The sequence below is a fragment of the Peromyscus californicus genome, unplaced genomic scaffold (genome assembly GCF_007827085.1).
Source record: "Peromyscus californicus insignis strain IS unplaced genomic scaffold, ASM782708v3 Scaffold_21__1_contigs__length_65335640, whole genome shotgun sequence".
Lineage (NCBI taxonomy): Eukaryota > Metazoa > Chordata > Mammalia > Rodentia > Cricetidae > Peromyscus > Peromyscus californicus.
The window spans coordinates 60,016,490-60,041,338 of record NW_026294514.1 but is presented as its reverse complement, the minus strand read 5'-3'; positions in this window follow the sequence as shown (position 1 = coordinate 60,041,338).

The following is a 24,849-nucleotide window of genomic DNA, read 5'->3' as shown; positions in this document are numbered from 1 at the left end:
TGGTAACAGTTTGGAACATAGTGAACATTCTATACACACATGGTAACAGTCTGGGGCAAGATGAACATTGTATGGACATGTGGTAACAGTCGGGCACATAGTGAACATTTTATAGACACATGGTAACAGTCTGGGACAAGACTAACATTCTACTGACTTGTGGTAACTGTCTGGGACAATATGAACACTCTGTAGACACATGGTTAGAGTCTGGAACAATCTGAATGTTCTATAGACACATGGCAAAAGTCTGGGAAAATAGGAACATTCTATAGACATGTGGTAAGAGTCTGGGACAATATGAACATTTTATATACACGTGATAACAGTCTGGGTCATAGTGAACATTTTATAAACACATGGAAACAGTCTGGGACAATATGAACATTCTTTAGAAACATAGTAATGATCTGGGACAATATCCACATTCTATAGATATGTGTTAACATTCTGGGTCATATTGAAGATTTGATAGACAAATGGTAACAGTCTGGTATATAGTGAACATTCTATAGACCCATAGTAACTGTTTGGGGCAATATGAACATACTATAGACCCCGGGTTACAGTCTGGGATATAGTGAATATTCTATAGACATGTGGTAACTGTCGGGGACATAGTTTACATTCTATAGACAATAGGTAACAGTCTGGGAGGTGGTGAACATTCTATATACACATGGTAACAGTCTGGGACGTGGTAAACATTCTCTAGACAAATAGTACATGTCTAGGACATTATGAACATTCTATAGACACATGGTAACAGTCTGGGACAATATGAACATTCTATAGACACACGGTAACAGTTTGGGACAATGTGAATATTCTCTAGACAGGTGATAACAGTCTGAGAAAATATGAACATTCTATAGACACATGAAAACAGTCTGGGACAATATGAACATTCTATAAACACGTGGTAACAGTCTGGGTCATTGTGAACAATCTGTAGACACATAGTAACAGTCTGGGACATTGTGAACATTCTATAGACACATAGTAACTGTCTGGGGCAATATGAACATTCTATACATCCGTGGAAACAATCTGGACCATAGTGAACTTTCGATAGACACGTGGTAACAGTATGGGAAAAAATTAACACTCTATAGACATGTGGTAACAGTCTGGGACATTATGAACATTCTATAGACACATGAAAACAGTCTGGGAAAATATGAACATTCTATAGACACGTGGTGACAGTCTGGGACCATATGAACATTCTGTAGACCCGTGGTAACATTCTGGGACATAGTGAACATTATATAGACACATGGTAACAGTCTGGGACAATACGAACATTCTGTAGACACGTGGTATCATTCTGGGAAAATATGAATATTGATAGACACATGGTAACATTCTGGGACAATATGAACATTCTATAGACACTTGCTGACAGTCTGAGACAATATGAACATTCTACAGACACGTGGAAAAGGCTGGGAAAATATGAATATTCTATAGACACATGGTAACAGTCCGGGAAATTTAAACTTTCTATAGACACGTAGTAACAGTCTGGGTCATAGTGAACATTCGATAGACATATGGTAACAGTCTGGGACAATATGAACATTCTGTACACACATGGTAACTGTCTGGGACAATATGAAATTTCTATAGACACGTAGTAACAGTCTTGGACATAGTGAACATTCTATAGACTCTTGGTAACAGTCTGGGATGTGTTGAACATTCTCTAGACACATAGTACCTGTCTGGGCCATTATGAACATTCTATAGACATATGGTAACAGTCTGGGACAATATGAACATTCTATAGTCACACGGTAACACTTTGGGACAATGTGAATATACTCTAGACAGGTGGTAACAGTCTGAGAAAATATGAACATTCTATAGACACAAGAAAACAGTCTGGGACAATATGAACATTCTATAGACACGTTGTAACAGTCTGGGACATTGTGAACCTTCTATAGACACATAGTAACTGTCTGGGACAATATAAACTTTCTATACATCCGTGGTAACAGTCTGGAACATAGTGAACATTTGATAGACACGTGGTAACAGTATGGGAAAAAACTAACACTCTATAGAAATGTGGTAACAGTCTGGGACATTATGAACATTCTATAGACACATGGTAACAATCTGGGACACTAGGAACATTCTATAGATACATGGCAACATTCTGGGACATAGTGAGCAATCTATGGACACATGGTAACAGTCTCGGACACTATGAGTATTCTATAGACACGTGGTAACAGTCTAGGACATAGGGAACATTCTATACACACATGGTAACAATCTGGGGCAATATGAACATTCTATAGACACGTGGTAACAGTGTGGAACATAGTGACCATTCGATAGACACGTGGGAACAGTCTGGGTTAAAACTAACCATCTATAGACACGTGATAATAGTCTGGGACAATGTGAACATTCTATAGACACATGGTACCAGTTTGGAACAATATCAACATTTTATAGACACGTGGTAACAGTCTAGGACATAGTGAACATTCTATAGACACATGTTAACAGTCTGGGACACTATGAGTATTCTATAGATGCGTGGTAACATTCTAGGACATAGAGAACATTCTATACACACATGGTAACAGTCTGGGGGAATATGAACATTCTATAGACACGTGGTAACAGTCTGGGACAATATGATCATTCTACAGACACATGTTAAGAGTCTGGGAAAATATGAATATTCTATATACACATGGTAACAGTTGGAACAGTATGAACATTCTATAGACACATGATCACAATCTGGCACATAGTGAACATTCTATAGATATATGGTAACATTTTGGGACAAAACTAACATCCTATAGACACGTGGTAACTCTCTGGGACAATGTGAACATTCTATAGACATGTGGTAACAGTCTGGAACAATATGAACATTCTGTAGACACGTGGTAACACTCTCGGACAATATGAACATTCTATAGACACATGGTAACAGTCTGGGTCATAGTGAATATTCTCTGGACACATAGTAACGATCTGGTACAATATGAACATTCTATAGTCACGTGGTAACAGTCTGGGACATAGTGAACATTCGATAGACAAATGGTAACAGTCTGGGACAATATCAACATTCTATAGGCTCATTGTAACAGTCTGGGACAATATGAACATTCTATAGCCACTTGGTTACAGTCTGGGACATAGTGAACATTCTATAGACACATGGTAACAGTCTGGGACAATATGAACATTCTATAGACATGTTGTAACAATCTGGGACAATATGAACATTCTATAAACATGTGGTAACATTCTGGAACATAGTGAACATGTGATAGACACGTGGTAACCCTCTGGGTCAAAACTAACATTCTATAGACACGTGGTAACTGTCTGGGAAAATATGAGCATTCTATAGACACATGGTAACAGTCTGGGACAATATGAACATTCTATACATGTGTGGTAACAGTCTGGGACAATATGAACATTCTATAGATGTGTGGTAACAATCTGTTACATAGTGAACATTGTATTAACACATGGTAACAGTCTTGGATAATATGAACATTCTATAGACACGTGGTAACCTTCTGGGACATAGTGAACATTCTATAGACACATGGTAACAGTGTGGGACATAGTGAACATTCTATAGACACATAGTAACAGTCTGGGACAATATGAATATTCTATAGACACATGGTAACAGTCTGGGAAAATACTAACCTTCTATAGACACATGGTAACAGTCTGGGAAAATACTAACATTCTGTAGACATGTGGTAACAGTCTGGGACAATATGAACATTCTACAGACACGTGGTAACAATCTGGCACATTGTGAACATTCTATAGACACGTGGTAACAGTCTGGGACTAAACTAACATTCTATAGACACATGGTAACAATCTTGGACAATATGAACTTTCTATAGACACATGGTAACAGTCTGGGACAATATGAACATTCTATAGACACGTGGTAACAGTCAGAGACAATATGAACCTTCTATAGACACATGGTAACAGTCTGGGACATAGTGAACATTCTATAGACACATAGTCATGATCTGGGACAATATGAACATTCTAGACACATGGTAACAGTCTGGGACTATATGAACATTCTATAGCCACGTGGTAACTGTCTTGGACAATATGAACATTCTATAGACACGTGGTAAAGGAAAGAATGGAATGCCATAGTCAGGCATATCAGACAGTGAAATATGTTTCCATTGACTTCAGCTCCTTTCAGCATGTGTCTAGGCAGCGCTCATTTCTACTGCTTGCTCCATCAGCCTGATCTAAGAGTGTAAATACACCTGTCACATCCATCAGGTATTAGTAAGAAGCGAGGAAAGGGGCTGCACCAGAGTGAGCAATGTGCCGAAAACTAACTCTGTTGGGGCACCCTTTCCTCATCGTGTATCAGCAGTGGGGAGGGATCCACAGGGTGTTCTGCGGCTTACAGGGAACCCACACACACTCTCCTTCTCATGATGTCTCTGAATGAACTGTGTGTTAGTGTCGATGTGCACACTTCACATAATAGAATGGACGTTGGAGAGGCCACGGCTACCCAACTGGCAAAGGCTAAAAGGAAAGAAGGTGCCATCCTGGAAGTGTGCCTTGCAGCCTGAACCTGCCTTACTGAAGCCATCGTGGGTGTGTGGATGCTGAGCAGATCAAGCCCCTCAGAGAATGCCTTGGTATTTAATACATTGTCATCAGTTTTTGACCTGTCGCTATGAAACAGAGCACAGGAAAAATCCACTCTATGCAATTATGTGACTTGGCAGTTCATGAAATAAACCTGAAGATGCCATCTAGATCAGGAGACAGAATGCTGTGTATAAGCATGAGAAACTGAATCCAGATCCTTAGCACCCATGTAAAAGCCAGGCATGAAGGCATGTGTCAGTAACTGCAGAGCTGTGGAGGTGGAGAAGGTGGATCCCGGGGCTCACTGGCCGGCCAGTATTATCAAAACATGAACTCCAGGTTCAGTGAGAGGCTCTGTCTCAAAAAGAAAGGTGAAGAGCCATGGAAGAGGATACCCAACATTGACCTCTGGCCTCTTCACTCATCTACACATATTGATGCACATACATGCATATACCATACACACAAAAATTAACACAAAATAAAATACGAATAAAATGGGGGGGGAAAAACAACTCTTGGAGTAACAGTATGGGCAAAGAAGTGTCCGGGTTAAAATACAGAGGAAGGTAAATAAGAGAGTGCTTGCAGCTGACCATCTAAGCACAGCAGGGCTTGGGAAAGATGGTCTCACAGACACTGGCTAGGCCTATGAAGTGCCCCCCACTGCCCCCCCACCTCCCACCAAGGAACACACATTCTTTCTCTTCCTTACAATGGATCTAATGACAAATTTGGAGCTTTGGACCTACAAGCTTCTCTGTGTGTGTGTGTGTGTGTGTGTGTGTGTGTGTGTGTGTGTGTGTGTGTGTGTGTGTTACAAGCTTCTCTGGTGTGTGTGTGTGTGTGTGTGTGTGTGTGTGTGTGTGTGTGTGTGTTGTACATGCCTAGTTCATGTACATTCACACACTCAGGAAATACTTTTGAAGTCCATGTAATTTTGAAAAATCAAACTCCGTGTTTTAACTTGCTTTCTTTCAAATAATAGAGGCGTCTCCAACTCCCACAATCTGAAATACACACAAGGGATGAAAGAATCTGAATATTGCACAATTGCATATCTGTGTCGCTGCTTACCACACACACACACACACACACACACACACACACAAGTCTTGAGAACACAGACTCTGGCACCTGCTGCTACAATCACTAAAAGCAAGAAACACTCAGTTGTTTTTCAGTGTTGGACCATATCTTTGCTTCCTCACGTCTGTGTGCTACATGTGTGTGTTTGTGTGTGTTTACATGTGTGGGTGCACATGTAGGGTAGGGTTCCCATGCACTTGTGTGCATGTGCATGAAGAGGCCCCACACTGACAACGGGCATCTTCCTTGATCACACACTCTCCACCTTCTTTGTTGAAGCAACATGTCTTATTGAACCCCAAACGTATTGTTTCCACCAGTCCAGCTAGCCAGTAAGCTCTGGGGACTCCGTGTCTCCGCTTCCAGCACAGAGATTACAGACAGGCCACCACACACACCCAACCTTTTATATGGGTGCCGGGGATGTGAACTCCAGAACCGAGGCTTGTGCAGCAAGCCCTCTGTCCACAGAGCCGTCTCCTCCGCCCCACGGGCTGTATCTGAACAGTCAGGAGGCACAATGCTCCTCCTTTGACCCTCATAGTCGCATTCTGCAGCTTACTGTAGTCCTCTGGCTGCTTGCTTCAGTGAGCAGCGAGCTGTTTGGAGGGTTTGTCTTAGGGAAGCCTCGCGAGACATCTCGAAGCGCTGCACGGACGACGGTTCCTTGTGCCCTCTGGCACTTGACAGCCAGTTTTAGTGGGTGTAATGACTGTATTTCCATTTCTCTCCTGAATATATTGAGCATGTCACTCACTACATTACCTTCGGGAACAGAGCAAGGTGGTCAGAGGTGTGCTGACAATGTAGTTTATTTCCCTCTTCAGTCAGGTGCTCGCTCTTCCTGCCCACGGGATCACGAAGGGCATCCCCCCTTTGTGTGACGTCCACTCGTGTTGCTAGAGCATCTGAGTATAGGGTCTCTATGGGGACCATCTTAGCCGCACAATCAGTCCCTCAATGTTTGTTTTAAATTTCCTCTGAAGTGTGATTTTCAGAGCTGGGATCCTGGGGCATTTTTTTTGGATGTCGCTACAATCCTTATTTGGGTCCTCTTTACCTATCTCCAGGATCTGCCATGTTCCCTGGAGCAGTTTCTATGCCCTCGATTTCATGTTTATTTAAAAGCCCCCACCTCCTCCCTTTCTCTCAACCCCTGACTCCTTTTGATTTCCTATTATCCTCCTTCTAGCTTGAGCTCTGCTGAGATGCACTTCTCTCTTATTTCCAATTCATGAGTTTTTTGGTCCCATTCTGAATTTTCCTCATTTGTATTGTGTATAATTATTTACATGTTTTTAGCTCATCTTTGAAAAGGCATGTTGTAGCTTTGATCTCTTTATTTTTAGCATGCTTTTCTAGGGACATCATCCTGCTGCTTATTCACAGAGGTTACTATAGAAACGACATATAAAATTCAGTTTTGGTGATTTTTCTATTGCTCATCCTTGTGTGAATTCAGCTAACCTGAAGCTTTGAAATTTTATATGCTGTTGCCCTGGTCTACTTTATATTGCTGTAAGAGAATGTCCAATAGTAGCTACCAAATGAAGAAAGGAAGTTTATTTCACTCATCACTCTGGGGATCCAAGAGCTTTGTGTCCCCATCTGCTTGGTTTCATGAAGGCCTCTGGCTAAATTACTACATGGCAGATGGCATCATGGGAGTGCAAGCAGAGTGTGAGAGGGGGTGATGGCACACTGAGTCAAAGAGAAAGAGAGATGAAGAGAACAGGCTATCTCTCAGACAACCTGCTCTCCTGAGAGCCAGATGTGTCTGCTCAAAAGTACATTAATCCCAATGACCTAATAACTTTCCTCTCGATTCTACCTTTCACCACCACACTGGGGGCTGCACTTTCAGCATGGGAGCCTTTGGGGAACACATTCAAACATATCTGATCCATAGTAATAAAGGCACACATGCATAGGCACACACATACACACATATTACAAATTTGCTTTCCGAGATTTTTCTAGTGTAGGTGGAGTTTTTTTGTCCTGCAGCTGCTCTCAAATAATCACTGGGAGGCTTAATATTAATTACAAATGCTCGGGTCAATAGCTCAGGCTTGTTACTAACTAACTCCTATATTTAAATTAACCCATATTTCTTATCTATGATTTGCCACATGGCTTGGTACCTTTTTTCAGTAAGGCATGCCCATCTTGCCTCTCCTGCATCTCCCAATGACTCCTCTGACTCTGCCCTTCCTCATCTCATCATTCTCAGGTTGGCTTTCCTGCCTAACTTCATCCTGTTCAGCTATTGGCCAGTCATCTTGTTTTTTAAACCAATCATAGTGACATATATTCACACAGTGTATTCACACAGGAGGATTATTCCACAGTATTCTAGCTTTGTTTTTTGTTTTTGTTGTTGTTGTTTCTTTTTTGTTTCCATCTAAATTATCTTTGCCATAGTCTTGGGGCATTTGAATGCTTGGTTCCCAGTTGGTGGCACTACCTGGGGAAGTTTAGGAGGTGTGGTCTTGCTGTAGGAAGCACATTACCAGGAGTTTAAGGCCTGGTCTTACCTCTAGTTCAGTCTCTACAAAGCTCTCAGCTTGCTGCTCCAGCCACCAACCCTGCTACTTGTTGTCATGCCCCCCTGCCATCTGGACCTTTATCCCCCTGGAATTGTAAGCAAAAATAAACAATTGCTTCCTTAAGTCGTGTTTAGTCCTGGTGTTTTATCTCAGCAACACGGCGTTGCTGTGACCTAACACCTGACAGAAACAACTTAAAGGAAGAATGGCTTCATGGCTTCAGACAGTCACAGTTCATCATGATGGAGAAGGCATGAGAGCAGAGGTGGCTCAGCCGTGGCAGTGCGGGAGTGTGGGAGAAAGTATTCACACAATGCAGCAGGAGGCAAAGGATGAAGGAACAAAACCAGGTGTGAGCATCATCTTCTAAGGCTCACAGCCTGTGACCCATCTCTATCAGCTGGACCCCAACTCCTAAGTTCCCACCATCTTCAAAATAGCATCATGAGCAGGGGACCAAGAATTCAAAACATGGAATCAAGAAGGACATTCCTGAGTCAACTATAGCATTCAGTACCTGGCTACCCAAGGATCACGGCCATCTCATAGTGCAAACTGCATTCTGTCTACCTTCAAGAGTCACAATATTCTTAATAGTTTCCACATTGTTCAAACGTCTACAGCGTAAAGTCTCCCCAGGGATTCAAGGCAACCTGTGAACCTATGTAAAATCAAAAGAAAGTTACATATTTCCAATGGCACCAGATAAACATTCCATTACAAAAGAGAGAAATGGCACAATCAATGAAAGATATAATTATAGCAAGACAAAAACCCAGCAGGGCAAACATCAATCCCTGTAGCTCCATGCTGTCATCCAGGGCATATGGTGGTATGCTTTCAGCCCTGTTCCTTTAGCCCTGCCATTTACTACACATATAACCTCTCTTGTGGGCTGGCTCACCTCATTGCATGCATATTTCCTCAGCAGACAGCCCACATTCTTTACATTTCTAACAATCTAGGGTTTCTGCTGCAACTTAGGCTTCTTCACAGCTTCATGAATCGCTCTGCTTGGAATGCTGCATGTAGAACCCAACACTGGCACACATTACCTGATTTCATAGCCTTTCTAGAATCTTGACATAAGCCTCCATGACCTCACAGCTCTTGCATTTGCATGCCCAGAAAATCAAGACTCCATGGATTATTCTGTGATCTACTCCAAGACCATGATGTATTCTGCCCCTAAGACTGTGGCTCCAAGTGGCCTCCAAACACTTGCCCAGCTGAATCTGAGAAAATGCTTTCTTAGGCAGTCTTGCTTGAGCAGGGTGCCCTGGGAGCTTTCTCTTTTTAGGTTCTCTCTTTCCAAATGAAAGCTTCAGAGACATGGCTTCCACCTAGAAAGGGAGAGCACCAGTGAATAACCTGTAGAAATAACTCGTTGGTTCAGTGACTGTTCGTGACTATCATGGAGTTGACTGTTCTCCAGGTGTATTAGTCAGTGCTCTCTAACAGAACTTATGGAATGAATCTCATATATATGAGATAGAGAGGTGGGGGGAGATTTATTAGAATGACTTACAGGCTGTGGCCCAGCTAATCCAGCAAAGGCGAACTGTGAACAGAAAGTCCAAGAGTCCAGTAGTTGCTCGATCAACAAGGCTGAATATCTCAGCTGGTCTTCAGTATACACTGGAATCCTGAAAAACTAAGCTCTAATGCCAGTGAAGGAATGGACTTGCTAGCAAGGTGATGGCAAGCAGGCAAAGAGCAAAAGCTTCCTTCTTCCAGGTCCTTATATAAGCTTTCAGCAGACGGTATGACCCATATAGAAGGTATGTCTTCCTGCCTCAAGATCTAGATTAAAGGCGTGTGAGTCTTCCTGCCTTAAAAGTTCACATTAGAAGTGAATCTACATACTTCAAATTAAGCAAAAAAGAGAAAAATCCCTCACAGGTATGTCCTCCATTTTAGTTACTTCTAGATGTAGTCAAGTTGACAAACCAAGAAGAACATCATACCAGGTATCATGAAGGTTACTATTATCTGTGTATCATGAAGTTGGCCATTCTCTAGGCACCTCAGAGTTGACTGTCCTCCAGGCCTCACAGAATTTAGAATTCTCCTTCCTTCAGGCTGAAGTGAAGTTCATTTAAAACACAGCAGGCTTACAGATTTGATTTATCCCATTACCATCTAGATTCAGATTAAGTAAGTTATGTTAATTATCCCTGAACAGAATTTCCGAGCACAGAGAGAATGGCAATGTTTTATTATTGGAGAGAAAGAATCAGGACAAGTTTTTAAATATCAAATTAGTGATTAAGTAAATGAACAGAGCCTTAGGATTCCAGAAATAGCCTGAGCAGATGGAGTCCTCTTTGGATCTCGGTGCTTTTGCATTGTATTTCCTTTAAGCTGAACCCTTCATGATGGAGAATGCCGGTCCTTGTTCAAGCTGGCCACATCCAGCCCCTGCAGAGTTTGCTTTACTGAATAGCTTCAACCCTGCCCTCCAGGACCTGAGAACCTTACCTGGCAGAGTCCTGGCAACCACTTTTTCCAAGTCCTCCAGGGACACTGAGGCTCAGCCAAAGCAGAGGCTCCACCTGGAGGGAGCTATGCAGGACACCTGCTGTCACCACAGTATGAAGGCACATGACCTCAGTTCAGTGGTCCTGCCTCTCACCATTCCTGCTCCATAGCAGAGATACCTTCTCTGGACTGCCCAAGAACTCTGAGCAGCCTTTACATGTCTGCTCTCATGAACAATTAAATATGGCTGCCTTGCAGCCATGATAATTATACAGCCCAGGTGTGGGGAAGACAGATCCTACCAGTTCATCCCTAGATGAACTCACATCTGCATCAGCCAGGATTGGCATAACATAGTAGCACAGGTCGGGTGGCTGCAAAAACAAATGCTCATTGTGTATCAGTTCTGGAGGCCAAGGTCTGAGGGCAAGGTCTTACAGGGATGGCTTCTTCTAGGACAGCAAGGGAAGGGTGTGTTGTAGGCTTCTACCCTTGGTTTATAGAAAGTTGTCTCCTTTGCTATCCCTCCTTCCACCCATCTACCTACCTATGTAGTTATTCACTTATCCACCTACCTATTCATCCATCCAGTTATCAATTCTTTCTTTTATATATCCATCCTTCAAATACATATTGAGGACCCAGTCAGTGTCTACAAGGCACCATCCTCAGTACTAGGTACACATGATAAAGAGAAATGCCCTACCCTCAGGATGCTTACACTCTTAGGGGTAAGAAAAAGGTATACACAGATCATTGTTCTATGTGCTAAGGGCTGAGTTAGAAATAGGGAGGTGAGCGCATTGGGAAGGACCTAACACTAGCTACACTTAGCTGCCTGGTTATTATGTAGCATACTTTACACAGATTATCACACTGAGTCATCACAGCAGTCCTGGGATGTGTGTATGATCATCACCATCCTCCTCATTTTACAGGTGAGACATCCAGCAGCAGCATCAAGCCAGGGCTTGATCCCAGGAGGTGTCTCAGGGACAGGAAGCCAAGCACTGGGAAGGCGCAGGGCATGGAGAAGATAAGCCATCTTGGGGAGAACTCTTCCTAGCTTCACTACCAGGAAACCAGCCCTGATCCCCAAAGTTCATCCAGATGGACATCCATCTTCTGTCTTCTGTTCAAAGTTGCTGAGCTGATTTACCTGCCAAAGGCTGATTTTATGCCAGTTCATACATCCCGTGTTAATTAGACTTTGTAATAGCAATGAACCCCAGAGTTTGTAAGACACTATGTCTGAGGGATGAATATTTCCTTGTTCCAGGTTAGTGGAATCCCAGGTTCATTGCTTGGCATAACCAGAAGCTTTCAGAGTAGGCATGACCCAGGGTAGGACAATGATGTCCCAGGCTGCAAATGTGTCATGCCAATCAAACTGGCTTCCATGGCTCTGGCCCCACACTTCTGAAGTTTTTAACCTGTTCCCAAGGTTACAAATATCTTTCCAAATATGGGATGGGTAGATGGAATTATGGATGGGTGGATGGATGGATGATGGAAAAATGGATGGCTGAACAGGTGGATGGATAGAGAGATTAAAGTTGGGTAACAGTGTGGGCCCTGGCCTTCCCATATTGAGTAAACTGTTGCCTGCTTGCCGACCTTGACCAGATGTCCTCCCTATGCTGATTCCCTGCCGATTTCCTTCTTACTGAACGCTCACCGGAGGCTCTTTGTTTGTGTATCCTGCATTTGGTGTAAACAGCTTAGATGCAAGAATGTATAACATTTGGTAGCGAACTTCTGCCCTCCGGGGTTCCTCCATTGTGCTGTAAGCCTGTATTTAAGGTTTCCTCCCTCTTTCAATAAACGGCATTCGGCATTCTGCTGTGGAGAATGACTCGCTGTTTCTTGCCTCTATTTTTTAATCCACAGCCCCTTGCTCGGACATGGTGAATGGGTGGCGGTAGTGTGGGCATTACGGCAACAAAACAGGTGGATGAGTGAATGGATCAATGGATTGATGGATGGAGGAATGGACAGATAATGAATTTACTTTACATTCCAACACTGGGACCATCAAGGGCTTTGTCATGTCTTTTTGGGTGAAAATTCTCAGACTTATTTTGGTCCCAATGTTACTCATCTATAAATGTCTGAAGATTACAGAAAGTCTTTGGAAGTTAATATGTTAGTCGATATTGATATTGAGCTTTAAATATGCTAAGTTACTGCTGCATGACCTTCTGTACTGATAGCATCTTTTACAGGATCATTTGAGAAACTCTTAGACAGGTGTGATGATGCATGCCTGTAATCCCAGCTGCCAGCTGAGGTAAGAGAATTGTGAGTTTGAGTCCAGTAATCTGTCACCAAATAACAGATTAAGAGCTAAAAGCTCTCAAAGACACGTGATGACCTTTTAACAACACAAATGTTACTGCTGCCCAAACAGCAGTGTTTACCTTCTACTTCTTATAATGGTAATGCTCAACACTTGCATGTGAAACCCACAAGCCACAGTTTACACATGATGGCAAAAAAATGAATCACATTTAGAATCACCCAAACAGAAGAAAAAACAGATTTTTAGGACAAAGTAGTAGAAAGCATCCCATTTTACTACAGTCTACTATCAATAGCTCTGATTTCATGTACCGCTTGACTAGGCTATGTGCCCAGTTGTTTGGTCCAGCTACATAGATCCTGCTGTTAGGGTGTTTTGTAGATACAATCAACACTTGTGAATGAATGTCCCCATGATGGACTGGGTCTCATCCCATCAGTTAAAAGCCTTCTGAGACAAACCTGAGGTCTCTAAGGGATGGAGAATGCCCCTCCCCACAGCCACCTTGGGTGTGGCTTAAACATTGTCTCAGGTTTCTATTGTGTGACCAAAAGCAACTTGGGGAGGAATGGGTTTATTTCATTTCAAACTTGTAGTCCATGGTAGTGATGTGAATGAGAATGGCCCCCAAAAGCTCGTACATTTGAATGCTTGGGCCCCAGTCAGTGGAACTGTTTGGGAAGGATTAGGAGGTGTGTACTTATTGGAGGAGGTGTTTCACTGGGGGTGAGCTTTGAGGTTTCAAAGGTCCACACCAGGCCCAGTGCCTCTCTCCCTCTCTTTGCCTGCTGCCTACAGATCAAGATGTAAAGCTCTCAGCTACTTCTCCAGCTCCACACAAGCCTGTGTGCTGCCATGCCCCCGCCATGATTATATGGACTAAAACTCTAAAATTGTAAGCAAGCCTCCATTTAAATGTTTTCCAAGAGTTGCCTTGGTCATGGTGTCTCTTCACAACAGAACAGTGACCAGGACATGCATCATCCAGGGAAATCAGAACAGGAACTCAAAGCAAGAGTAGGAACCTAGAGGCAAAACATGATGCAGAGGCATGGAGAAGTACTGCTTGCTGGCTTGCTCCCTCATGGTTTGGTCAGTCAGTTTTGTTATAGCACCCAGGACTACCAGCTGAGGGGTGACACCATCCACAGTGGGGTAGGCCCTCCCACATCAATCATTAATTAAGAAGATGCCTATAGGCTTGCCTACAGGCCAGTCTTACAAAGGCATTTCCTCAATTGAAAGCCCCTCTTCCCAAATGACCATAGCTTGTGTCTAGTTGTCATAAAACTAGCCAGTACACACATCTGCCTCCCTAGACCTCCCACTTGACCACTCTCTGCCCCCCAACCCCTGCCGCCATGCACTTGGCTTGCTCAGCCCTACAATCACATTACCAGTTCCTTATGATAAATCCCTCCATTTACACGTTCATGCTATTTACTATGTGTCTCTAGAGAAACCTAATTAATGTATCATTTTCAAAACTATTAAGGAAGAAATTCAGCTCCCCCCCCCACAAATACATAAACAAAATTCAGTGGGGGTACATACTCATTCTGTGAGCAAAAGTGAAGAGAAAGCACACCATCATAGTAAGACCACGACACCTTCGATAGACCAGTAGTTTCTCGAATCCACAAGACAAGGTGCGGGCTTTGAGGCTGCCTGCTAGCAGATTCCACCAAAATCATCAAAATGACTGCTGGGGATTCTGGAGTCAAATCACCTGGCCTGGCAAGCATCTCTGTGCACTGCTCCAGGAGAGGACACCTCAGCCCTCCCTGCCACCACCATCCGATCTGAGAGAATAACGTTCTCTGGTCTGCCTTTTGGGGGTGCCAACTTCTTGCACGGCTTGTGTCCCTGACTAGAAGCTATGAGGAAGAAAGGACAGACACAGACACACGGACACAGCAAGCTGGGGTCAGGTAGGGATGTGAGCACTCTGATGGAGTGACGCCATTATTGCAATAACCTGAAACCTCTGGGGGGTTTTTTATGTATGGGGGGGGGGGTGGGCAGGGAGTTAGCTAGTCTCCTTAGAGGTGTGTGTAGTGTGTAGGTACAGTCTGTGAACATCCGGCAGGAAGAAGCTGCAGTTGCCAGGTCTTGCACACACTGGCCAATCATTTGTCAACACTCCTACTTGGATCAGAGGAAGGCTTTGCCATTCTGAGCCTGATCCACCTGGGGACAGTTGTGCCCAATTTCTCATGGATGTGACGAACTGGTCTTTGATATAGCTGTGCCCACAACAGCAATACACATTCACTGAGGACTTCATCCACTCCTTACATGTTCACTCAAGGCTTCCTCGGCTCCCTACATGTAAGGAACTCCTTCTAGGCAGAAGGCTTTGATGGGAGCTGTCACTCCTCACTGACTCCACCTTGGACCACCGTCATAACCCAGGATATAATATCCACCTGGCTGGTCACAACCCCAGTTCAGGCTATCTTCCTCAGGACTTTCTCAGAGGAACCAGAGGAGAAAACCGGCTCCTCCTCAATGGCTGCCTATGCCTGTGCATGGACTGGGGCACGGTGGTGGCCCCTGAGGGTAAGGATGAAGAGTTGGATCCCCAGCCCAAGATCACCTGTGCTCCTGGCCAGCTCAGTCTGCCTTCCTGTGAGAAACCACTGGCTGCCCCTCTTGCCAGAAGTAATTGCAGCTTTGTCTCCTCTGCCGGACACTAGAGCCCCTCTGGTTGCGTTAAAGCCACAGAAGCTATACAGTCCCCAGAGCCCCGCTGTAACTTGGAATGGCCATGACTCCTTTGACATCTCAGCACTTGGGGTGCACAATGAGCAGAATGCCCACACGAGCTGTTCTGGAAATCACTCTGTACCGGGCTCGGGAACATCCTTACAAACTAGAGAAGTGGGAAATAGGTGTTTCCTTTAAGAGCAAGGCACTGCCAGAATCAAAGCATTTTTCTAATGTGATGGGATCCCAAGGCTGGGATTCTCACTGAAGAGGGGAAGCCCTGAGGGTGCATACAAATTTCCTGCAGCTACTGTTACAAAGTACCACAGATAGGGCAGCTTTGCAGCACCAGAAATGTATCCCCTCACTGTTCTGGAGGCTGGCAGCTGAGAGCAGAGCGTGGGCAGAGCCTCAGCCCTCTAAGTTTCTAGGGAAGGCTTCTTCCATCCTCCTCCAACTCCTGGTGGTTCCAAGCCATTTACCTCAGGTGGCATCATTCCCAATCTCTGTCTCTGTCCTCACACAGCCTCTCTCCTGGGTGTCTGTCCCCCATGTTCTCTCCTGTCCCCTCCTCCCACTTCTCATAAGGACCCCAGCTTGACTGAAATGGGGCCCATCAACTCCAAAATGATCTCTTCTCAATTAATTATATCAGCAGTGATCGTAATTCCCCATAAAGAGGCTACATCATAAGGACCCTGGGGGATATGTTGGGATGGGGAGGCGCAGCTCAGTTTCTTAATAGATGGTGTGTTCATTCTAGGACATTTCACTGACTATAGTAAAGTGTTTATCAGAGCAAGTGTTCTCCTGGTCGGACACGAAAGTCAGCCACTTTCTGCCTCAAGTCACTCACTTTAGCATCACTGGACCTTTGTGAAGAAGGAAGATGCTAAGCACAGGAGACACCAGCTTCATGCACATCCTTGGAAAGAGCCCTGGCTGTCTCTCGGGGGCCACCCAGGGAGGGTCACATTTCCACCTTTCACCTCAGAGACAAGGCAACACTGACAGGTCTGTGCAGGATCAGCCAAGTGTTCTGCTTTGCTCTCAGCATCACATAAAGCCAAGTCAGAAGGTGGGCTGCCTCCCCACTGAATGACGGACGAAGGAACAGGTGGCCATCTTGCATCAATTGTGTCTTGCAGGGCGGGATGGCTGTACCTAACTTTCCTTTCTGTAATAGGTCAAGCCCTTATAGGTCTGTTAAGATGGGAACAGAGAATTGAGGAGAGTAGGACTTACCAATCATCCAGTCAGTCTCAGGGCTGGGCCCATAACACAGCAGAGCCTCAAAAACCCTCCCCAGGATTAATGTCTGAGCAATAGTTCCTGTCGCTTATGGAGGCAATGAACTTTGGACTAGGCTTCCCAATGACAAGGTCTTTGTGCATGGAGCGCAGGGAGACCCAGGCAGGGACATCGGAGCCTGCAGGCAGCCAGTATCACTGAGATATTCTATCGCTGCATTGGTCCTTCAGCTTGCACGGTACCCTCTTTACTCAGGATCCCATAAACCCCAGTGCCTCAGCTTTGGTGCATCCCAGACACACCTCCTTGACCTTCATTCCTATATCGCAGATTTTCCTTAGGAGATCTGCCCTAGTCAAGGACCTCATATGCCCAGGACCATCCTCACTCTATCCATGACAGCTCCCTACCCTACAGAGCACGGGTACCATGGAGACTTCAGGAGTACTGTATTTTTGATTGTTTCACGGCCATGTAGTTTAGCTCATCTGAGTTTAGTTAACTAATTAGGCAGATTGGGACTTTAATATTTTCAAGTTAAGAGAAACTGAAAGGAAGCTTCCCTTTGTTCCCCCCACCCCAAATTCTTGTCCTTACAGCCCTACCCCCACCGCGTCCCCCCCCCCCCCAGCTAAATCAGGAACGAACAATCCCTAAGACCTTTGGTAGACAGAAATATCTCAGACCTCAGAGAACTTGGATGTGACTGTTTGGAAGAGTCTTTCATGAGAACGGGACAATTTCTCCTATGTGTTCACCATTATTCTCTTTCCCTCCCCACCGACTTCCCCCACCCCAAGAAAAATCTAGAAGGGAAAATAAGGTCAGCCTTATTTCAAGGATGTGTGCAGGCGTGGGGACCCATCCCAAGTGCTCACTGGAGAGTCAGAGCGCTGATAAAAGAGCCCATGTGCCTAGCGACCCCTGCAGCTGCTCACATCCCCACAACCCCTCCCCCTACTCCCCCCTCCCCCCACCCCCAGCTGCAGCTGCTCAGAGCAGAGCCTGGCTTTGTGGAAAACAGAAAATTAGTGAGTCAAAGACTAGGGAATTAGAGGGAATGTGTTAATTGGATCTGCATAGAGGTCTGTGGAGGCTGCCAAGTGCCCAAACTCCATGCCCCTCCCTGTCCACACCAGGCTGGTCACAGCCCAGAATTCCCAGCTCGGAAGGGGATCTCCTACAGGGAAAGAGGGTCAGGGAGCCAGCTCCTGTAGCTGAGGTCACCCCTCAAGCCAAGCACTCCATCCACCTCCAAGTCCTTGAAGCTAGAGGGCCAGGGTGTTCAACTCCTGAGCCAACCTGGCTCCTCACACAGCCAGCCCTGTGTTCTTTTCCAGAGACTACCAACTGCCCAAAGGGGCCTTTCTTTGGTGGTCATCACGTTCCTAACCTCTGCTCTTGCTTCAGGAAGAGTCTATGAGTCCTTGCCCTGGCTGGAATACAGAAGTCTCTTTCACTTTGAAAGTTCCTTGCAGGCCGTCCGTGGGAAGGGGAGGCCCCGGTGAGCCTGTGGTGGGGGTTGGTCTGATCTGTGTGATTTTTGCCTCCAGTATTGTCACATTGTGTGTGTGTGAGGGGGCTACTACTAGAGCCCAGTGGATAGAGGTTAGGTTAGGGATGCTGTCCGCATGCTACATGACTCAAGACCAGCCCTCAACAAAGAGTTATCCAACCAATCAACAATCAAAATGCCCATTTTTCTGTGGGTAAAGAGCCCTGCCTAGCAAGATTCTGCCAGCAAACGCCCCCGCCACACACACACACACACACACATAATACAAGAAATACAGGGGTGGGAAACAAGCTGCTAATTATTTATTCATTCATTTGACTAGGATTGACCTGGTGCCAACCACATGCATGGGACTTCTCTATGTGGGACTTAGCAAGGGAAGAGACAGACAGGTCCCAGCTCATGTGGAGGTGATGTTCCCCAGAGGCCTTGGGTGGAAGACAGAAACCAAACAAATAAAGGCAGAGACAAATGCCAGACCCTGAGAAGGACCATTTGGAGAACTGCAAGGGGTGGTGGTGCCACAGGGGGCCCTGGAATGTCTAGCTTTGATCTGGTGGTCAAAGCGGACCCCTGAAGAGGTGATATTTACACTGAGATCTGAACCACAGGAAGGAGCCAGCCTCAGAAGGATCAGGAGACAGCTTTCTAAAGAGAACAGAGGTGTCTGCAAGGCATGAAAGGGCTTGATGTGCCCAGGAACAGGGGGAGGCCAGCACAGGGAGGGAGGGACTAAGTGCATACTTTCTGCATATCAGCTGGGAACAAGAGGTTCAGAGTTTCTTCTCTGAGCAGGGACTATTGGGGTTGAGGGAGGAGTGTAGTTCATATTTTCAAAGATGGCTGGTCCAGCCTGGCTCCTCACACAGCCAGCCCTGTATTCTTTTCCAGAGGCTCCCCACTGTCCAAAGGGGTCTTTCTCTTTGGATGGATAAACCGGGCATTCCTCAAAACAGATGCATTAAAGTTCTAGCCATCTACTTCTTCAAAGTGGGACCTTCTTTGGAGATAGGCTTCACTGAGGTGACCAATGAGGTTATCCAGGTGAGCCTTAGAGCAGTTTATAATTGGTCAAATCATAACAATAGGGAGATTAGCACAGAGGGACACACAGGGGATGTGGGGCAAAGATAAAGGTGGTGACTAGGCTGAGCCTTCTGAAAGCCTTGGAGCCCTCAAAAATGGCCAGCAAACTTCCAGGAACTAGAACCACCCTTGAGCAGATTCTCCCTCACAGCCTCAGAGGGAGCCAACCCCATTGCACCTTAGCCTTGAATCTCAATCTCCAGAGGTGAGGCAGCAAACCTGTGCTGTTTGTCCTGGCCAGTCTGTCACAGCCAGGGACTTCTGTTTAGATGCTCAGCACTGTAGTCCCCACAGGAGGGATGGGAGAGAGAGGTCAGCAGAAAAGCCAGGTGTGGAGCAGGTGCCTCAAACAGGACCTGCTGATGGAGGGTAGGAACAGGATAGAAGCCCAGCATAGCTCCTATACTCGGCTTCAACAAAGGTAGAGTGGGCGGGGAATGAAATCAGAAGCTGGCTGGGACCACCCAGCTGCCAGTGTATCCATGGCCTTTGGCTTGAGCTGCTAGCCAACCAGAGAGGTGAGAATCCCGGGGCTGGGGCAGCCTGCTCAGGAGCTCACCACAGGTCTATGAATAGATCTTTTCTCCCATTTGAACATTTTCTTCACTCACTGGAATACTGATAAGGTGACAAGGTCCGTGATGAAATTTAAATGGGCTTGTTCCCTGAGAAGAACAGACCACTCTCCTACATCCCTGAAGGGCCACACAGGGACTTAAAGATCTTGGAAATGTGCAAGCATGCTTGGCATTATGAGAATTCATCTGTTTCATGTGGATCCCATGACCAGGCGCTCAGGTCTGATAACGACCATGCCTGGGTCATGAGCTCGATTGTTGCTTCCACCTCGTTAAAATCTCAGACCTCCCACCAGGTCATCTGCTCCCTTGAAGGTGACTTTCTGGATATGACCAGGAAGTGTTTCTTTATGTGTCTATCTATGCGTAGGTATGCACACATGAGTGCAGATGCTTGCAGAGGCCACAAGAGGGCGTTGGGTCATTGGAGCTGGAGTTATAGGTGGTTGTGAGCTGTCCAGTATGAGTGCTTCTGTGAGAATTGTATGTGCTTATAACTGTTAAGCTCTCTCTCTCCAGGCCCAAGGGTTGAAGATAACCTAAAGAGACACTTTTGTCCCTCACTTTAGCGATCAGACTTTGAAAACAATGGACCCCTAAGAAGCTGGCATTCTCTCAGGCATCTCATGCTGGGCAAAGAGAAAGCCTACAGCCTGGTCTAGCCAGAGAAGCAACTTTTTCTCCTGGAAAGATTTAAGACTTGGACCGCGTTACAGAAGAGGTTGTGATGGACTGATGATGGGCAGGAAGGTTATGATGGACTGATGATGGGCAGGAAGGTTATGATGGACTGATGATGGGCAGGAAGGTTATGATGGACTGATGATGGGCAGGAAGGTTATGATGGACTGATGATGGGCAGGAAGGTTATGATGGACTGATGATGGGCAGGAAGGTTTTGATGGACTGATGATGGGCAGGAAGGTTTTGATGGACTGATGATGGGCAGGAAGGTTATGATGGACTGATGATGGGCAGGACCACACCCTGATTGAGGACTGGGTAGCTGTGCATAACTTGGGCCAACACTCTGACACAATCTCACTTCAGGAACCAGAGATGGACAATTGGTTCGGTCGTTAGCTCTCTTTCCCTCTCTTCCCAATGTGCTGAATAAATCTCTTTTTTTCTGCTTTTCACTATCAATTTAGCTGTTTTAATTGGCTTATGGATAACAAATGACCAAGCCTAATTGATTTATTAGGGCACAGACTGTCACCCTAAGTGACATGTCACCCTAAGCCACATGCCATCCTTCCTCAAAGCTTCAGGGTTATCTACATTTTGAGAACTAAGATTTAGACAGGGCCAATAACCTGTTTATGTAGGGAGAAACCTGTTTATTAAGGAAGAAAACTCAACTCTGAGGTGTTTTGAAAGGTCTTGGGCCCCTCACTGCTGCCCTGAGGTGGTAGTGACTTGGTTTTTCATTTATTTGTCTCTTGGCTTTGAAACAGGATCCTGCTGTGTAGTCCAGACTGAAATCAAGGGTCTCCTACCTCAGCCTCCTGAGTGCTAGGGTTGCAGGAATGTGCAATGTTGCCCGTCAATGTTGGTTCTACTGACATGGGCATTTGTCTCCACTGCATGGCAAGGCCCAGTGGAGCAGTCTGTGCCTTGAAATACTGACCTTCAGGAAAATTCTGGTCACCAACTGGGCCTTCCCACTGGCACACAGATCAGTAGTCTAGAGTTTGGATTTAAGTCCACAGTGGTCTGCTCTGGGGTGGTCTCCTCACTGTAAGATTGATGATGGGGACCGCATTCATAAGGAGGCAGATGTCCTCGGTACTCAGACCAATCAGGAAGCACTGCTTTGCTCTGATACCCTCCCACCCCACCCCCATCCATGCCTGCAAGATCTAGGTGGAAGGCCATGACAGGAATAAAAGAGAGCAAACAGCCCAAACAGTGCTGGCTGGCTGCCTTTGAGTTGGCGAGGCCCCACTTTGAGCGTAGGGAAGGGTCATCCACAGCCAGATCGTTTGAAGTGGCTGCTTTTGCACACTCTGGAGGTAAATGGAGGGGAAATGCACACACTGTTCTGCTGTGGGATGTTCTGTATGGCAAATGTGTTGCTCTGATTGGTTGGTAAATAAAACACTGATTGGCCATTGGCTAGGCAGGAAGTATAGGTGGGACAAGGAGGAGAATAAAGCTGGGAAGTGGAAGACTGAGGCAGAGAGACACTGCCAGCCGCCATGATGAGAAACAGCATGTGAAGATGCCGGTAAGCCACGAGCCATGTGGCAAGGTATAGATTAATGGAAATGGATTAATTTAAGCTGTAAGAACAGTTAGCAAGAAGCCTGCCACAGCCATACAGTTTGTAAGCAATATAAGTCTCTGTGTTTACTTGGTTGGGTCTGAGCGGCTGTGGGACTGGCAGGTGAGAGAGATTTGTCCTGACTGTGGGCCAGGCAGGAAAACTTTAGCTACAAAACTGAGACAAAGGCTAGGGTTCAGCTCTCTTCCATAGGGCTGATGAGATGGCTCAGTGGATATGGGTGCTTGCCACCAAGCCTGATGTCCTGAGTTCAAGCCTCAGAACCCTCAAAGTGGAAGGAAAGAATTGGCTCAAGTTGTCTTCTGACCTCCACATACATTCTGTGGCATGTGCACTCACTTACACACACACACACACACACACACACACACACACACACACACACACACAACACATAAATGCAATAGAAAACTTTAAGCATGTATAACTCTCTCTTGGTTTCCAACAAGGTGACGTTTTCTATGATGTATTTGCAAAATTTTTCAGTTATTCCCACTGTATAATTAAGAATATATATTATTTTAACTTTTATTTCTTTTTTGAAATAGGGTCTCATGTGTGACAGGCCGGCTTTGAAATCACCCTGCAGGATTACCCCAAGCTCCTGATCTCCCTGCTTCTACCTCGAAGCACTGTGATTATAGGCATGCACCACCATGCCCTAGTTATACAATGGTTGTGATTAAACCTAGGGCTTTCTGATTGCATCCTTAGCCCCGAAACTTTTGTTTTTCTGACAAACACACTGCTGCTGCTGGTCGCCATTCATCGATAGGGAAACAGAGACAGAAGCAAAGTTTACCAGGGCTCAAACCCAGACCCCACTGCTAGCTCTAAAATAAAAAAGGATAATGGAGGAAGAGTAAGGGGTTGGAGAGGGAGGGGGAATGAGATGAGGGGGAGGAGAAGAAGCCCATGAAGAAGAAAGGAAGAGATGGAGGGAGGGAAAGGGGGAGGGAGGGAGAGAGTGGGAGGAGAGGGAGGAAAGGAAGAAGTCCCCATTTCATAAACACATTGCAAAGATTCCTAAGCCCTGTTACTTCCGCCAACCCTCCTGCTTCCCACACCTCCCTCAGCATCCCCACACCTCTCTTCCCTCTCCCACTCTGCCTCAGCATCCCCACGCCTCCCTCAGCATCCCCACACCTCTCTTCCCTCTCCCACTCTGCCTCAGCATCCCCACACCTCTCTTCCCTCTCCCACTCTGCCTCAGCATCCCCACACCTCCTTCAGCACAAGGCTGCCTTCAAGGCTGATAGTCACCAAGTCTTTCTCTTTGGCTCAGAAAATTGCTGTGTAGCCTATTAATAAACATGTCTCTATTTTGGGATGAAGTTATTACTCATAGGACTCAGAACAAACAGGCTCATTTGATCTTTGGCAAATAGTATTTTTCAGAAGACGCTGAAGCCACAAGATCAGAAGGGATATATGAAAACAATTAGGAGCCGGGCAGGCCATAATAAATTATGCAGCAGAAGATGGACTTTGTCAATTCTGGGGCCTCTAACTTGCATTAAGAACAGATTAAATGGGTTCCTGTAGGGAAACATACACTGCCAGAAGACCCTGGCTTCCAGCCTGAGCTGAGGGTGCCTTGCGTGGGAATGTCTTTCCTGAGTCATTAGTACCTATTTATCACGTATGTCTCATACCTGCAACCCTGGGAGGCATGTTCCATCATCTCATATGTTGACTTTCTCCCCACTATAAGCATTCTTTCCCCCTTGTTTACATGGCCCTGGTATCACCATTTAGGAAATCGCACTTTTATCAGAATCTGTCTTCTGCTGTACTAGCCAAGTACCACACCCTGGCCAAGACCCACAGCCTGACAGTTTAGTTTTTTTTCATCCAGCTGCCAAAAGTACTAAAACTTCTAGAAGCAAAACAAGGCTCCAGAACCTCTTGGTAAGTACCAGCCTAGTCTCAGCACTAGACAAAAATCACAGGGCCAAGGCTTTAATGGACTGTAATAGGAAAGTGTAGATATCTAGGAAAAGTAGCAAACACGTGTGCATGGCTTCCTCTTTACACACACACACACACACACACACACACACACACACACACACACACATATACACACACAGACACACACACAAATATATAAAGACCCTGTACTCAAGGAGCACATTCTCAAGTTCTAGAGGTTGGGGGTACAACTAGTTACATTCTCAGGTTCTAGAGGTTGGGGGTATAACATCCTTTTGGGGACACTGCTCTTGTCCACATGAGTGAATCTCCCTGCTCCTATCTGCACTCCATCCCTCTTTCTTTGATTTTTCAGAAAGTCCTTCCTGGCATTATCTTCTTTCTCCTTCAACATCATCTTTTACGGAGAAGTGTGATGTGATCCC